The following is a 10,696-nucleotide window of genomic DNA, read 5'->3' on the forward strand; positions in this document are numbered from 1 at the left end:
GTGGGGTGGGGGGGGGGGGGGGGTGGAATCTTGGGCACACCTGATTTCTAACTCTATTCCACTGATAAGAGCTGGACACATGGTACAGTCCAGTGGTTCTCAACCTTCCTAATGTCAAGACCCTTTAATACAGTTCCTCATGTTGTGGTGACCCCCAACCATAAAATTATTTTCGTTGCTACTTCATAACTGTAATTTTGCTACTGTTATGAATCACAATGTAAATATCTGATGTGCTATATGTGTTTTCCGATGGTCACGACCCACAGGTTGAGAACCACTGGTCTAGATGCAAAGGAGCCAGAGAAAGAGAGACTCTGGCTGGGTAGCTACTTCTCAGCACCAACTCCACACTGTGGGAGGGCAGCATGTACCCTCACACAGCCCATCATAGGCATAGGACCTGACATTCAGTTACCGCCTCCAGCTCCGAGATCACAGGGTCCAGGTGGTGTGCAGCCCTCTCCATCTAACCTGGATGGGGCTGCTTACGGTTCTGCAGTCTGCAATCTGAAATGACAAGTCATCTGTTCTATTCCACAACCAATATGCAGTTCTGGAGAAGGTACAGAATAAATATAATTACGAACTCAAATTCAGAGAGGAGAAGAAGGGGAAGCACACAGCAGGCACTGGTCCTTTGCAATGATGAAATCCTAGGAAAAAAGTATTATAGGTACCTCTCTCCCAGCAATGGAGTATTTTAATATCTGATTCTATAACTGTCGTTACTGCCAACACATGCATTACTAACATATGTCCACACTCAAATGGAAAAATGAGATATCACTAGCTTTCTTTACTCTTGACTATGAATATTAAAACATAAAATAAGTAAAAATACCCTTTATGAGTATAAGCATACAAAGTAATCATTACAATAATTGTTTACCAATTATGCAGATTTCTTTAATATTCTGGCCTGTAATTCAATCACTTACTCTTACATACTGAAAGGTCCTGTGTTTTGTTAGGTGATTAACCAATATTTTAATGTCTTATATAAATATTGAAGAATGAAACTTTTAATATATAAAGATTTTATAGAAAGTATCCTTCTTTGTCCTTGATTATGGAAAACTTCTTTCAGATTTGGAGCTCCAAATACATAGTGAACTTAAATCAAGCAGCAGCTTTGAAACTTCTTTTGACCCTGAGTATGACAACTAAAGTACACAAGCCAGATGTTCTCAGATTGAGAAACCTATCATCTCATCTTAAATTCAAAGAGATGCTGCTTGCTCTCAATGACCTAACCTCTCTTAGATTTCACCTTCTGATTTCTCTCAGGAATCAAAGGAACTTCTGCAAATCTGAATCAGCCATTTTTCTTTTGTGCTGTCAGAATCCATGGAAATTGTGGTAAAAAATAAAACGTAGTTCACCTACCTCATATGATAACTGAAGAACAGCCTATTAAGGACAACGCTTTTTATTTTATTATTATTTATTTATATTTATTGTTGAAAGTATGTCCCCTTTTTGCTTTTTAGATAAAGGTAAGCAGCTAAAAATATCTAAGCACTATATAATTACATTGCTAGTACTCTTTAGTGATAACATGAAAGCTAATTGTTCAGAATAGGTTTCAGACAATTGTAATGTTTCAAAATTTATTATTATGATCTTCCTCAGAGAATGTGTGTCTACAGACTCTCATGGCATAGAACATTCACATTAGTCCATAATATTATTATGAGGATGTAAGGCTTTCCTTCCCAAGTAGACTTAGAGTTTGCTCAATTTATTTCTCTTATTTTTTCTGTTCTTAACAGAAAACATTTTTGTGAAAACAAGAGAAAATCATTTTCAATTTAGTAAGAGCTTTTTAAAAAGTTAACACATTTATTTCGGCAAATAAAATTTATCACCATCTTGCCCTAACCGGTTTGGCTCAGTGGATAGAGCACCGGCCTGCGGACTGAAAGGTCCCAGGTTCGATTCCGGTCAAGGGCATGTACCTTGGTTGCAGGCACATCCCCAGTGGGAGGTGTGCAGGAGGCAGCTGATCGATGTTTCTCTCTCATCAATGTTTCTAACTCTCTATCCCTCTCCCTTCCTCTCTGTGAAAAATCAATAAAATATATTTTTTTTAAAAATTCATCACCATCTTGAATCAGCCATCTTCATTACCTATATAAGCACTTAGTCTAACTTAATATGTTTTTATTTATTTCAGAAAGAAAGGAAAGTAGAGGGAGAGAGAAAGAAACATCAATGTGAGAGAGCAACATGGATCAGCTGCTTCCTGCATGCCCCCTACTGGGGATCCAATCCGAAAACTAGGCATGTGCCCTACCAGGAATTGAACCGTGACCCCCTGGTTCATAGGTCAACACTCAACCACTGAGCCATACCGCCCAGGCATTTTTTAAGTTATGTATGGCTTGTTAATTTTTTACACAACCCCATGAAGTAGAGTATTATTCCTATGTTTATTTACTATTCTTATAAAGAAATTAAATTAATTTAATAAAGAAATTAAAATACAGAAATTTTAAGCATCTTGCCCAAATCACACAGTTTGTTACTGGTGAAACTAATCTTGGAACCCAGGGAGTTTGACTCCAGAAACTCCCCATGCCTTTCACTAGTATTTGTGAGATTCAGCCACATAAACTTGGTGAAATAAAAGCTATATATGTTTGTCTCTCTAATTCTGACAATAATCTTAGAAAACAAATGATCCTGACACTTCAGATATTTTAATCTTTAAAGTGTCACTATTGTACATTTCAAGTGTAGTTTTAAGCTGATGGACTACTACCTTCAAGCATTTCAAAACATGTAGTGTTTTTACAGAAGGTTCTTACCAGTTAGATGCTAAGATGTTTTATTAGCTTAGTTATTCTGATGAATTCTTATTATTATTAGAATAAGTCCTGATTCTCATTCTAGACCTGAGGCTGTCCCAGGATTGATTACAAATTGGGTCAGTTAAGTAATGTTAGTGAAGTTCACAGGAACTATACAGAAAATAATCTATACAGGAAAATGGAGAAAATTTCAGAATATTGGCAAACTAGCATATTAGCTTTCTACATGATAAAACAACTATTTGAGAAATTGATAAACATGTATTCAGAACAAGAATTATTATATAGTCACTTTCTTTTATTGGCTTTCTCTGTGTTTCCTTGGACAACAATTTTTATTTATGACTAAGACACTGTTGATTGATATAGTACCTATTTTTGTTGAATCCTCAAACTGCTAAGCCCCAGTTACATTTTCTTTTAAATATGGGTTTTTAATTGATTTTTTGAAAGGAGAGGGTGAGAACATAGAAACATTGATGATAAACATCGATCAGCTTGCCTCTGGCACATCCCCTACTGGGGACTGAGCCTGCAACCAGGGCATATGCCCTCATTGGGAATCAAACCAGTGACCTCTTGGTGCATGGGACGATGCTCAATACACTGAGTCATACTGGCCAGGCTACATTTTTAAATAAATAATTTCAATGCAATATAAACAAAAAATTAAAAAATATTATGTGTCATGGGAACAGAGTGGGGAGCGCATCTGTCTATCTGGAAAAAATTACATAGTAGGAAAGAAGAGATGGATAGAAAATAAGTTTCACAGAAGAGATGAGGCTTGAGCTGAATCTTGAAGGATAAATAGAAACTTTCCAAAGAGAAGAAAAAGTCATGCATAGGGAACAGATTGTACAGGAACAAGGAGACCTAAATAATCCATACATTTTTTCCACTAACTGTTACTTTCAAACTTAAGAGTAAAAAAAGTTAGTGGTACATCATTAATCAACACTAAAATTATCTTGAGGTTTGACAAAGCCAAATAATAAATTACTTCTGCCAGACAGAGCCAGTAACCTTTTATAATATCAATTTAGATTCACACAAACCAAGAATTGCTCACATCCACCTCACATTCTCCTAAGGTTCTTCCAGCCATGCATCAAAATTATATGGAAGGACATAAATCTGATTACAAATGATTAAGACCTTTCCTGTCTGTAACATTTCAGATCAAACTCATCATGAAGTGTGTTTCCTGAATCATTATAAACATGAAAAAAATTTTTTTATTATGTTACACTATTTGTACAATCTACTGGAGTGATTGGGTACATAACACTTTATTTTGATTAAGCACCATAAATGCAATCATTTTTATTTCAGGAAGACTTTAATATGAAATATTCAACTTTGTTTTATTATCATTTAATGTTTAAAACAGATGTTTCTACTCTATGTCTGAGGTTCACCTCTTAAGGTCAGGGTTAAAATTAAAGAAAAGATAATGATCAAGTATGAGTGTACAGACAAAAGGCTTAAGGTGGAGGAAAGAAAGATATAGAGATTAATAATGGAATGGCATCAAGTTCAGAGTGCATTAAAGTTGGAATGAAGATTATGTTTGGGCCCCAGCTGTTTGGCTCAGTGGATAGAGCATTGGCCTGAGGACCGAAAAGTCCCGGGTTCGATTCAGGTCAAGGGCACATGCTGGGGTTGCTGGCTCAATCCCCAGTAGGGGGCGTGCAGGAGGCAGCCGATCAATGATACTCTCTCATCACTGATGTTTCTGTCTCTCTCTCTCCCTCTTCCTTCCTCTCTGAAATAAATTAAAATACATTTTTTAAATAGATTATGTTTGGAATAAAGGTAATGGACACATGTCAAAATGCCCTGCCACAGAATCTTTTCTACTGCTCATGAGTAGATTACTAATACTTAAATCTATAGAATAACAAACAATAACTGAAATATTATTCAGTATTAATATTTAACAGATATATGCAATATAAAAATAATAAAAATAGAGACGATAGATAAATACATGATAGAATAATCGCTATATAATGGTATATTAATAGGAAAGTGCTTCTTGGAATTATTATTTAAATTCAATATTACAGTTCAAATTTTGAATACAATATTAAAGGGTGAAGTTGGACACAGCAGCCAAATATAAATTCAGCAATACTAGTATTTTGAACAAAATTTTCCATTAAGCTATCCTAGGAATAAGGTAAAATAAAAATAAAAAATTGAATGGGTTTTGTCCTTATCCTTATCCTATATAATAAAAGAGAAACATGCAAATTAACCATCCCTCTGCTACACTCAAGCCACGCCCACAAGCCAATCAGGAGCGAGTATACAAATTAACCCAACTAAGATGGCTCTGGTCACGGAGCTGGAGCAAGAAAGAGGCTTGGGTTGCCCCTGGAAATGGAGAAAGCCAACCTTCCCACCTGACTTGGCCAGACCTGGGCTCCACACAAGGCTACAAAGTTTCAATTATATAAGATAAATAAATCCCAGGAAAAAGAAAAAGAAAAAGAAAAAAAGGAGAGGCTGGGAGCTTGGGTCGCCGGGGGGCGTGGCCAGGCACCCCAGCGGGACTCGCCCATCCTGAAGGGGGTGTGGCCAGCCTCAAAACGGCCCTCAGCCCCTCACTCAGGCTGGACAGGCAGGTCCCAGACTGCAAGAGGGCACAGGCCGGGCTGAGGGACTCCCCCCCCACAAGTGCACAAATTTTTGTGCACCGGGCCTCTAGTTATAGAATAAATCCTCTCCATTTCTACTTATGACTGAGATGAAGACAACCAAAGTACTCACATTATAACAGGACTTGTGCCAAGCACTTGAAACATTGTTAAGAGCAAAATAGAAACCAGGACGTCATAGAATTTATAGTAAGTGAAGAAGATAGTACTCAAATAATTACATAAATATGCATTTAATTATTACCATGGAAAAGATGTGAAGGAAAAGTTCATGATGAGAATGCATAGCAGTAAAACAAGCTAATTTGAGAAAATGGGGAGAATTTCATAAGAAAGACATTTAAACAAAAACCTAATTTTTATTATGTTACACTATTTGTACAATCTACTGGAGTGATTGGGTACATAACACTTTATTTTGATTAAGCACCATAAATGCAATCATTTTTATTTCAGGAAGACTTTAATATGAAATATTCAACTTTGTTAAAGTGGTCCTTATTGAGATTATCCAGAAAAAAAATAGATTATTTTTTCAGTCAGAGATCAAAGTGAATGCAAATAAGGAAACCGTCTTATGAAACTAAAAGGTTAACAAGGCTCCAGTGTAAGTATTGAGGGAGTGTGACAGGAGGGAAGCACAGGGCTATATGGCGGTTGCTATATCTCCGCCTGTTGTGACTTAGATGATAAATACTTACCTCCCCACAAGTTTCTACATTCGCCTCTGAAAGAGAGATAAGGCTAACTTCCTATGAAAGGTGAATCCACGCTTATTTACTGCATCCATGTGCCTCAGATTCCATAGGGGATATTTGTAATTATTGTTGTCATTATCGTCATTAAACATAAACTAGAAGCTAGAGACCAGTAGACACCATGGATTTCATTGAACTATGAATGAGACCAGAAGTGGTCCTTATTGAGATTATCCAGGAAAAAATAGATTATTTTTTAGGCAGAGATCAAAGTGAATGCAAATAAGGAAACCATCTTATGAAACTAAAAGGTTAACAAGGCTCCAGTGTAAGCATTGAGGGAGTGTGACAGGAGGGAACCACAGGGATATATGGTGGTTGCTATATCTCCGCCTGTTGTGACTTCTTAGATGATAAATACTTACCTCCCCACAAGTTTCTACATTCGCCTCTGAAAGAGAGATAAGGCTAACTTCCTATGAAAGGTGAATCCATGCTTATTTACTGCATCCATGTGCCTTAGATCCCATAGGGGATATTTGTAATTATTGTTGTCATTATCGTCATTAAACATAAACTAGAAGCTAGAGACCAGTAGACACCATGGATTTCATTGAACTATGAATGAGACCAACAAAGAATGTCCAATCCTCTCTATTCCCCACAACTCCACAGAGACTCTCTTGTCAAGATTATCATGTTTTAAATCCAATGACCACTTATCTTGCAAGATAACTCTGGGGCAATTGTCACGGATGATCACTTCCTTCTTGAAATGCTTCTCTTGGCTCATGACACTTCACCCTTTCATTTTCTTTCTATCTCACCAGCTACTCTTCCTAGTGTTCTCAATTATTTTTAGCTCAGTGGAAAGAGCATTGGCCTGTGGATTGAAGGGTTCCAGGTTCAATTCCGGCCAAGGGCACATGCCCAGGTTTCGGGCTCAATCCCCAGTAGTGGGTGTGCAGGAGGCAGCCAATCAATGATTCTCTCTCATCACTGATGTTTCTATCTCTCTCTTCCTTCCTCTCTGAAATCAATAAAAATATATTAAAATAATAATAATAATAATATGGCCAAAGGGAATTTGATACACTCCATATGATACTTGATATAATACAGGGATTTCCTACCTGTATAAAAGATCTAAAAGTTCAAGAGCTTTCTTGACATATTTGAGCCTCACAGGGTCTCAAAAATCTGGCTGTGAGTTCCACTGCTCTTGCAAGAAATTCTCCTACCCAGTGGGAAGGATTCCCAATCTGACATGTTTTTCTATCAGGACTACCTGGTCCTCAACCTAGCCGATTCACCTCACTGGCAACCCATGAAGTTATTCAAACAAGCTACTCATATCCTCCTGCAGAAACCATGGGCACCTCACCCTGCTGTTACTACAAGGCCTGCCTTGCACAGCCCCTTTTTGTTTACTTTGCTCCCAAATGCAACATTTGTATTTACTTCTCCTGGGCTGTGAGAATAGATGACTGATAAACTGTTGCCTATTTCATCTGTTTAGTATCAGGTGTTGTGTTTCATATCATCTCCTATGATTTAGGGCATAGTATCCCTCCTCTACCAATGGGAGGAGTAGGAGTTGGTCATAACACCCCCAAAATAACTCTTCCTTTGATCCACATCTAAATACATAGTGCTACCATCCAACAAGTTGCTTAAGCCAATAAGCGATCTTTGATTATTTTCTTTCCCTCTTATCTCTTCTAATCAGTTTGAAAGTCCTGTCAATTCTGCCTCAAAAACATAACCCAAAACTATCTGCTTTTTTCCATCTGTATTACCTCCTATGTTTAGCTAACATTTCTCACCTATATTGCTACAATGACACCTTAGCTGGACTCTTAGCCTAAACTGTCCATTATTTACACAACAGCCAGTTTTTAAAAACTCCAGTAGTTTTCCATCACATTTAAACCAAAATATAAATTCATTTCCTAGATTATAAAGTCATAAATTATTTGATTCTGCCTCTCTCTTTAATTCATCTTTCCTTATGTTTCACATCATCCACTCTGTTTCAACCACAGTAACTTTTTTCTAGTTGCATCAATACCATTTATTGAAAAGATTGTAATTTGCCCCCTAAATTGAAATGGCATTTTTGTTATAAATCACATAGCAGTGTGAATATGAGTAGGTGTTTTTCTGGTCTCTATTTTATTTCATTGGTCTATTTTTTTTTGTTTTCCAATAATACACTGTCTTAATCACTGTAGCTTTATAGTAAGTAAGTCGATATATAATGAAACCCCTCCAATCTTTTTCTTCTTCGACTGTCTTGTCTATTTAGGTTTTTGAAGTTTTGAATTAGGTTGTTGTTTTCAACAAGAAAATATGTTTAAATGAGATTGTATTGAATATAAGAATACATTCTAGGAATATTGATATCTAAATAACATTGAGGTTTTAATTATTCATAAATTATGTTTTCAGATGTATTGATGGCATCAAGTTTTTATTTTATCTTATAATTACCACTTTCTAGTATATAGTAGTAAAATTGATATTTTTATGTTGGATTATTTTGCTAATTCACTCATGTTCTAAAAATATGTAGATTTTTTGGATAGTCTACAAGTAGAACCATACTTGCAAAAAAATGACAGTTTAATTTCTTTTTTTCCAATTCTTTAACATTTAATTTTTTTCCTTACCTTTCTGTTCTTGCTAAGAACTATAGTAAAAATATTGAATAGAAGTAATAATAGTGGTCATATTTGTTTGGCTCCATCTTAGGGAGAATGCTATAGTCACCATTGAATATATTGTGTGTGTTTTTTATAGAACTCATGTGATTACATTGGGTTAATGAGTTAATTATGAATGGATGAATAGATGGATGGTAGATGGATTGACTAACATACCAATAAATAGAATTTTATAAATTCTAGAAACAACTCAAAAAGGTTTTTAACTATAGAGAAACGTTGGCACAAACAATTTCATCCAGCAAAACTCTTTTTACTTATTTTTTTAAGACATGGCCAATTTGAGAAAGCAAATGATCAATTTTACAATTTTGATTAGCAGCTGATCACAGGATTATAAAAAATCCTTGCCTTTGTAGTAGGAGTAGGGACAGTTGTAAGAAAGAAAGAAAAGGAAACAGCTGTTGAAATATTTATTTCTACTTTATTCAAACATATACTACAACAGTTTTGAAAGATGTTGACTTTCAACTAAACCTGTAATTTAACATCTCAAGAATTCATGAAGAAAATAAATAATGTATAACATTATAGAAAGATTTCTATATTACAAAATCATTATATATACTTGTGTCCTAGAAGAAAATGCAATTCAGGAGGCACATCTTTGACTTATTTTTTGATGGGTTAGCCTACACCAACTTTCAAAAGAAAGAACTTTTGACCAAACTTCGCAAAAAAATAAGTTGTAGATGATTCCTCAGGGTGCGCATGTGAATTTGTTTATTTTAATAGCAGCTTCTCCACAAGTCTCCTGACTTAACCTTATATAAAAAAACAACACAACACAACACTGCTTATCAGTAGGCATTGTCTTAGTTAAGGTCGCTATAAAAAAGTACCATAGACTAAGTGCTTTATAAACAACAGAAATGTATTTCTTTCAGTTCTCTAGAGGCTCAAAGTCTGAAATCTGAATGCCAGCTGATCAAGTTCTAATAAGAGCTCTCTTCTGGGTTGCAGACAGCTGACTTCTTATTATAACTTCACTTGTTGGACAGCAGAGAGCAGCTCCCTTGTGTCTTTTATAAGGGAGTTATTCCCATTCATTGTGGATCCACACTCATGACCTCATCTAATCTGAACTACCTCAGAAGGGTCCCACCTCCTAATACCATCATTCAGTCCATAAAAGGCATACACTCTATTATTAGTACTTTGATCATTAAGCTTTGAGCATATAGCTTTATAAATATTTGGAGGGTGATTATATTTCCAAATATGTTTTAATGATATTGAGTCAGACGGCATAGATGGCCACTAATAATTCCCCTCCCTTCAAAGGGAGAGTCATGTAACTTACTTCACCAAATACAACATTAGCAAGCATTATGTAAGTTTCACAAAGACTTGGTCTGTTTCTAATGCTTAGAACAAGAGTAGGCCTTGCGCCCTAACTGATTTGGTTCAGTGGATAGAGCGTCAGCCCGGGGACTGAAAGGTCCCAGGTTCGATTCCGGTCAAGGGCATGTACCTTAGTTGCAGGCACATTCCCAATGGGAGGTGTGCAGGAGGCGGCTGATTGATGTTTCTCTCTCATCGATGTTTCTAACTCTCTATCCCTCTCTCTTCCTCTCTGTAAAAAATCAATAAAATATGCTTTAAAAAAAGAGTAGGGCTTGCCATATAGTTGCATTTAGGACCCATGTTGAAAGATCTGTGGCCTAGTTGCTCCTCCGTCATTGTAAGTATTAGCCAGACTGTGACTGAGGCCATCTAAACCAGGTAGCCATACCACCACACCAGCTGATCCCAGCAAACCCACCCCAGAACAGAACTGCCCAGTAGCA

The sequence above is a fragment of the Myotis brandtii genome, unplaced genomic scaffold (genome assembly GCF_000412655.1).
Source record: "Myotis brandtii unplaced genomic scaffold, ASM41265v1 scaffold1288, whole genome shotgun sequence".
Taxonomy (NCBI): Eukaryota; Metazoa; Chordata; class Mammalia; order Chiroptera; family Vespertilionidae; genus Myotis; species Myotis brandtii.